General features: G+C 36.3%; 1 protein-coding gene across 1 annotated transcript in view; it reads right to left on the bottom strand.

Annotated features, from left to right (window-relative positions):
* Positions 1–7491, bottom strand: part of LOC117109285 (sterol 26-hydroxylase, mitochondrial-like) — a 19030-nt gene extending 11539 nt beyond the window's left edge. Inside the window, exon 1 of the mRNA XM_033251556.1 lies at positions 7368–7491. The gene's annotated coding sequence lies outside the window, so the exon portion shown is untranslated. The remainder of the gene's footprint in view (positions 1–7367) is intronic.
* Between the last annotated feature and the right edge of the window lie 860 nt (positions 7492–8351).

Raw genomic sequence — 8351 nt, forward strand, 5'->3', positions numbered from 1 at the left:
GATAAAGTATTTTTACTGGGCTTCAGCGTTCGATTTACCCAGTGTCGCATCGCAAAATATGAATGTTTTACGGTAATTGCTAAGCACTTCCACAATTGCATCACAGATAAATGCAACGCAATTATTTGCCTAGAATTAACCACTCAGTCTTCAGCAAGGCCTGGCTGTAAAAACTAAGAGGCTTAGTGCACAAAAAATTTCAAAGAGGTTAAATTACAGCATTACAACTAATGAACAAGAAACTTTTGTGACATGAAACTTTCGCGAATTGACAAGGGCACATATGAAAAAATTGTTAGATTATCACTCCTGCGCACATTAACTATTTAGAAATATTGATGCGGTTATAAAAAAAAACCTGTGACCCTCATCACATTTTTTTTTTAAAGGTGTATTATTCTAATAATAATAATTCATGAGATGAACACCATACTATAGATCATCTATGATGATAATACCGTATCATGAGTTCTAGGCTAGAAAAGCCCAGGCATAAATCTGCCTATCTGCTAGGGTTTAGCTGGCCAGACACAGCTAATAATTACATGATAATTACAATCCTCATTAACATACGATATTAATAAATTCTGTATGGTACAGTATTTGTGAAATTTTTTTGCACATGAAAGTTTAGTTGGTTTTACATTATTAAACACTTTGATTGTCTTAAATATGATTTTATTAAGGATGTGTTGAGTACTATTAATAAGAGTATCATCCTATAATTCAATATATATTTATAGAAGCTAAAAAGATTGGGTTTTACGAATAATAAAGTAACAATGTAGTGCAAAGATCCACACAGTAATCCTAAACATTGTTATGTTACATGGATATTATTTCATCAGTAGCTAAGGCGAGACTTCCTTTATACCTTGTTTCGCGTACTGTACTTATTCTTCTAAAGATCATCGGAGGGCAGATTAAAAATAAAGATAAAATTTTGTTTTTTTATTCAGCAAAGAGTCTGCCTAAAACATCCAGACGGAGGAGAAAATAAATATACAATTTTATTGGTGAATGTAAAGTAGGATGGTTAAATATCTAAAATTTATATAAATATGTATATCTTTGGAGATGTCAAGGCAGTGGAGGGCAAATTAAAATTTTAAAAAACTAATTTTTTACTGCAATTTCCTTTTTTTTTGTGGTGGTGGGTACGCTAATTGCTCAAAAATAAAATTTTATTTTTATTTTTAAAATATCAACATTTGTAGTAGGCGGGTTCGATAAACAAGGTATAAAAAAGTCTCGCCCGAACATTTGGTTTTTAGAATCTATTAACTTACCGATTTTGACAATCTTGAGCTTTTGAAACCTCTTACTACTTTTTGATCCAGTTCAGATGAAGTCAGGAAACAAAGTTGTTCAGGATAGATTTAAATGTTGTTAAACAAGTTTTAAGGCTTGAAAATACTGTAAAATATAATATAGATATGTTAAGTGAATTACCATGTAAATAAAACAAACGATTATATAATAGCACCAAATTCCATCACATGAAGTAGTCGATGTATTTTGAAATTTTTGTTCTGTGATAAGTTTAAATGAGATGTGTTGTGCAAGTTTAAATAATGTAGTCTGTTAAGGTGACTCTCAGGCTGCACATCACAAATTCAGCACACTACTGTACAGGTAGTCTCTTATACACATCTAGATGTGTATAAGAGAAAATCCAATTAAAATAAAAGAAAATAAAGTAAAAACAAAAAAATAACAAACATTATGCTTTAATTAAAAATGTCATTAGCATAAGACAACAATGTAGTATTTTGTTTACTATTATATCATGGAATTATAAAATCTAATTTTACGCGCACATCATCTAATCCTTACCATTGACCAACTTGTGACAAGTGATGAAATGGAATCCCAATCACATTATATGTCTGTATATTACTATTCGCTTTAATAAAGTATTTACTTATTGTTATTGTTTTCACAAAACTCACCAATTGTTTGCACAAGACCATCTTCAAGAACCGATCAAAATTATTATAATGCCTCCATAAAAAGTACTGGTATGTTGGCAGGTAGCACATACTGCAGCTCAGGACTGGTGATCTGATAATGGATATTGAATTTTAAGTTTTCGTGTCCATCTTCGCCAATACTTACAGTAGCTCCATTATTAACGGCCTATGGATGCTATGTTTTTTTTTTTTGGTTTTTTTTTTTACTCCTGACAAAAACACAATATAAAGAAGAAATAAAGAAAATGTTTAACTTTACAATTAAGATCGACAATATACAGTAGGCTGCACAAAGATGTAGGCCTATACTGATATTAAATAAGGAAGTGGATATATTTACGTCGTCGTAATCAAAACAGTAAACGATATATTTACGTAGATGAAACGACGCATGCGCAGTCATACTTAACAACTAGCATTTTCAGCACTCGATATTAGCATGGCCTTCCAAGCCGCGGTGATTCCCCCAAGTTCGGCATGGCACTAATTAATTTATAATTTTGTTTTTTATTTTTTTATTAAACGTAATTTAACTTTCTACAATAGCACAGTATGTAGTTTAATCACTAAATAAATTATTACGGTAAATCAAGTGTTAAATTTTCAAATAAAAGTGATACTGTATTATGAGCTGGAAATGTTATGTTCATCTTACTCAATCATTTGTTGAGTTCTGTATCCATACCTAGTAGACACATGCACATCATTGCCAATGTTGCTTTGTTAGTGATCAGACTACTTGGACAAATATGTTTGAATAAAACATTAAAAATATTTGTTTTGTCTTACCAGGGAGAAGTATTTTATGTATGTTTTACATCTCCCTGGTTTCACTTTTTTCGTAGTGATTCAATATCTTACAGAAAATACACGATTATTTGTTGTTTACTTCTTGCTTCACATAGCGTACAGTACTTTTTAGAGTGAATCATGTGCTCACCAAACATGGTCTTCTGTATGTTCTTTGTGATCGATTGGGGCTTGATGCTTGACCCGTCTGAAGAATATATAACAATGTTGTTTTTGTTAGTGACAACGTGGGTAAATTTGTTTGAATGAAAACATTAGGGTGTTATTTAATTTGTGATGATTGACTATCATATAACAATACTGGTAGGCCTAGAAGAATATCGTCTTGATTCCTGGTAATTAAGTTTTAGCAATGAAACATTGCATAGGCCTAGGCCTTGTATTTACGTCAAGTGTGTTTATTTAACAAATGATTAGAGTATGATGAACATAACATTTCCAGCTCATAATACAGTATCACTTTTATTTGAAAATTTAACACAATGATTTAATCATTTATTTAGTGATTAAACTACATACTGTGCTGTTGTAGAAAATTAAATTATGTTTAATAAAAAATTAAAAACAAAATTATAAATTAATTTAAAGTGCCATACTGAATTTGGGGGAATCAAAGCGGCCATGGGAGGCCACGCTAATAATATTGAGTGCTGAAAATGCAAGTTTGTTAAAGTATGACTGCGCATGCGTTGTTTCATTTACGTAAATATATCGTTTACTGATTTGTTTATGACGTAAATATATCCACTTCCATTAAATAAAGTGTAGTATTTTATGCTTGAGAAACAGAAAACAGCTTTGAATTGTAATGCACTCCATCATGTGGGAATTCAATATTTTGACAATGACATTATGTTCTGGTGTATATGTGGACTCATATATGGACAGCCTAGGCCCCCTAGGCTTGGGGGTGGGAAGGGCTTGCCAGCCAGGTCCCCTATACCAAAGTTACATCACAAAGTCTAGGCTAGGCCTAGCTAGGCTATACACAATGACATTAGTTAGGTAGACAGGGCCTAGCCTATACACCGGCGAAAAATATAATAAGACAAAAACGTAGGATATACCTTGGCTTATGCCCCTAGCCAGAGGGTTAACTGGCGATCCAACGCTACAGTAGTTCAAGAAACTAGACCAACATACGCTTAAACAAGAAGGCCTCCTGACCTAGCCTAGGCCTACGTATCTAGGCCTAGGCCCAGGGAATGCAATGGTTTTGGCCGCGAATTAGGCCTAGCACAGTAGTATAGTTGGGGAATTCAACAACAGTTATACACAAGTATAAATTACTTACTTTTACTTCACTGTGACTTGGCAACTTTTCTTAGGCCTATGAATCTTCCTTCCTTTACACTCGCTACAAACAAGACGACGGCACTAGAATGGGCGCTTCGTTTGTGAATTCAAAACTTGAAACGGGACACCGGAACTGCCAAGACAGCTAGTTCATTGGCTTAAGTCCGATGGTCCGATCATCGCTAGCTAGGTTCATTCAAACTGGCATTTCTACTGAGCATGCGCACACACTTATTAAGTAAAAAGTACCGCAATGGAGCATTTAATGTCATAACTGTAGCTACGTATAACGTATAAAAATAAAGTATAATTAACAGTGGGTCAGAGGAGAATCCAGGGCATAATTATCTGCCCAGGTATGTGGCATGTGGGGCCCAAGTAGAATGAACATAAGAATGGCCATGCATTTTCCCAGATATTTGGCACATGGGCCCCATGTGGCTTACATATACCTACAGCTATCTGCCCAGTTACTTGGCATATGGGGCTATATATGTAGAGTAAACACAGGCACAAATATTATTTCCTATATATTTGACACAATAGGCCCTATGGGAATTTGGCATATTGGACCCATGTAGATTGCAATATGAATTTTCCCAGATATTTGGCATATGGGTCACATGTAGATTAAATGTGGCCATTCCCAAAGTTATCTTCCCTGTTATTTGGTATATGTAAATGTGTAAATTAAACACTAGCTTAAGCCCAATATTAACACATGGGCCCCATGTGGAGTAAATGCGGGTATTATTTCCATAATTATCCGCCCAGTTATTCGGCATATGGGGCCCGTGTAGATTAAACAAGAGCATGTCCATATTTATTTTCCCAGATATTTGGCACATGGGCTCCGTTTAGATTAATGTGGGAATTCCCATAATTATCTGCCCAGTTATTTAGCATGTGGTGCCCATGTAGACTGAACATGTGCATGCCAATATGTATTTTCCCAGATATTTAGCACATTGAACCCATGTGGATTAAATGTGGGCATTCCCATAATTATATGCCCAGTTATTTGGCATATGGGTCCCATGCAAATTAAATATGGGAATGCCCATATGTAACTTCCCATATATTTGGCAAATGGGCTCCATTTAGATTAAATATGGGCCTCCCATATTTACTTGCCCAGGTAATTGACATATGGGTCCCATGTTTATTATATGTGGGCATGCCCATAAATATTTTTCCAGATATTTGGCACATAGGCCCAATGTGAAATTAATATGGGCATACCCATGTTCAACTACGCAGGTCCTTAGCATGTGGGCCCCACGTAGATAAATAAAGGCATGCCAATATGTATTTTCCCAGATATTTAGCACATTGAACCCATGTGGATTAAATGTGGGCATTCCCATAATTATATGCCCAGTTATTTGGCATATGGGTCCCATGCAAAATAAATATGGGCATGCCCATATGTAACTTCCCATATATCTGGCATATGGGCTCCATTTAGATTAAATATGGGCCTCCCATATTTACTTGCCCAGGAAATTGACATATTGGTCCCATGTATATTATATATGGGCATGCCCATAAGTATTTTCACAGATATTTGGCACATGGGTCCAATGCGAAATTAATATGGGCATACCCATGTTCAACTACCCAGGTCTTTAGCATGTGGGCCCCATGTAGATAAATATGGGCATGCCAATATGTATTTTCCCAGATATTTGGCACATGGAACCCATGTGAATTAAATTTGGGCATTCCCATAATTATATGCCCAGTTATTTGGCATATGGGTCACATAGAAATTAAATATGGGCATGCCCATATGTAACTGCCCACATATATGGCACATGGGCTCCATTTGGATTAAATATGGGCTTCCCATATTTACTTGCCCATGTATTTGGCATATGGGTCCCAGGTATATTATATGTGGGCATGCCTATAAGTATTCTCCCAGATATTTGGCACATGGCCCCAATACTAAATTAATATGGGCATACCCATATTTAACTACCCAGGTCTTCGGCATGTGGGCCCCATGTAGATAAATATGGGCATGCCCATATGTATTTTCCCAGATATTTGGCACATGGGCCCCATGCGGATTAAATGTGGGCATTTCCATATTTATCTGCCCAGGTATTTACCATATGGGGCCCATGTACTTTAAATATGGGCATTCCCATATATATTTGCCTATATATTTGGCATATGGGGTCCATATGGGTAAACCATGGGCAAGGCCCATATGCGATTGCCCAGATGGATCCCATAAGGGAAAAATATGGGGTAGCCCATAAAACTTTTCCCAGATATTTTGCATATGGGCCCCATGTGGGATTGTTACCTGGGATATTAGAATAGTAGATTCTTAAATCGGTTAAATATGCCTATAATACCCTAAAATGTCATATTAGTCCACTTCCACCCCCGTAGTGACACTGGAACCCCATCGAGCAAATTCTGATGCCACCCCTTGATAGTATTCTATTTCCCCTTTGCCTGCAATAACCCTGGAGCATATAGCATACTCGCGTACAATTCATCTGATTTATTTGTGTCACGTCAGCATTACTGGCAGTGGGGGCGAGGGCCAGGGGCACGGATTCAGAAGTATGATAGTGTGCTTCATAACGCCAGCCCCCTTGTCAACTCGCCGCCCCCCCCCCCAACAACACAGTCGCTCGCCCTCTCTACAAACTCGCCTCCTAACAAACTCGCCTCCTAACAAACTCGCCCCCTACGAATTCGTTTTATAGTCAGTATATAAAACGCAGAGTTAGACAAATTATGACCACTGGGCTCTACTCAGACACATCCCCCAGGTTTACCCTAAAAAGTCTTAGCCAGGGCCCAGGTCCCTGTACCTCTTGAGCTGATTGGAAAGGGGAAGGCTCGATGATTACATAAGGATGCGCTACTGGCAAATATTGTGATATATGAATGAGATGATTTTATAAGTGAGTGTAATATGTTTTTTCTTCAAAATTTTCTAGTGGTTGGAGGCACGAGCTTTTTGAGGGCTCTTCCACGCACCCCTATACGTACGCCACTGGTAGTACTTGTTACTAAAATAAGAGTATTCTATATATTTTATATATGTTTATTCCATATCTATCACACGTGTTGTCATAAGCAAAAATGCACAAAATTCGCACTGTTTCAGGTCAACTAGGATAGAGGTCATGAGGCCTGCCTTTCGAACAGAATGAAAAATATATAATAATATAATAATACAAATAAGTAAGACTTAATTTGTTGTAAACTAGGAATAATTCATCCATGGTAAAAATAGTGATACACGTATAATGTACGTACCTTTTTAACAATACCGCCAGGAGAGAGGATAGAGAAAGAAAGGTGTTCAAGCAACACTCAAGGCAAGAACTGTTACGTCTTTCAGGCCTAGCTGTCCAGACCTGGGACTGTAGACTTGCCACAAGTCTCACTTTTTCGTAGTACATTTTAGCTCATTTCGGAAAGCGCCACCAGCGTCAGTTTATGTTTAGAAACTTTTTTTTTTAATGATAATTAGAATCCCAGAAAAAGTATACTATGGAACGCCATGCAAATAAGTAATATGGAACGCCATTTGTGCCAAAATCGATTTATTCTTAAGCATTTCAACTGATGAGACAAAGATTAGGGACTGGAACCCAGTCTACTGGACTGGTGTGTGGGCATCTAAATCGATCACCGGTTATGGACCGCCAACAGGGCGTAGATATGTATACAACGCTATCCATCAACATACACCTTTTGTTACTAAGGCATCCATCTTTTTAAAACTTATTTTTCAACTACAGATTCTTATTTACATTTTGGCTACACGTAATTATAATGAAATAGTAGAGAATAACAAACAAAAATTATAAAATAAATTAAAACACTAACATAATTATGCAGAATACATTTCATCTTTGTTTTTCTTTGATGTTGTCGAGTAAAAAAAAACCTTGTCTTGAGCTGCTTATACAAGGTTTCAATTAAAAAAAAAACAAATACAAGTCAATTCTTTTCAAATAAAAAAAAAAATAGTAAACTAAACAGCATCGGAGATAAAATATAGACAAGTAAGAAAGATACAAAATCACAGCCACTTTCTATTCAAAAACTTTATAGTCAGTATATAAAACGCAGAGTTAGACAAATTATGACCACTGGGCTCTACTCAGACACATCCCCCAGGTTTACCCTAAAAAGTCTTAGCCAGGGCCCAGGTCCCTGTACCTCTTGAGCTGATTGGAAAGGGGAGGGCTCGATGATTACATAAGGATGCGCTACTGGCAAATATTGTGATAT

The sequence above is a fragment of the Anneissia japonica genome, unplaced genomic scaffold (genome assembly GCF_011630105.1).
Source record: "Anneissia japonica isolate Jap-2015-1 unplaced genomic scaffold, ASM1163010v1 scaffold288033_len957474_cov176, whole genome shotgun sequence".
NCBI lineage: Eukaryota > Metazoa > Echinodermata > Crinoidea > Comatulida > Comatulidae > Anneissia > Anneissia japonica.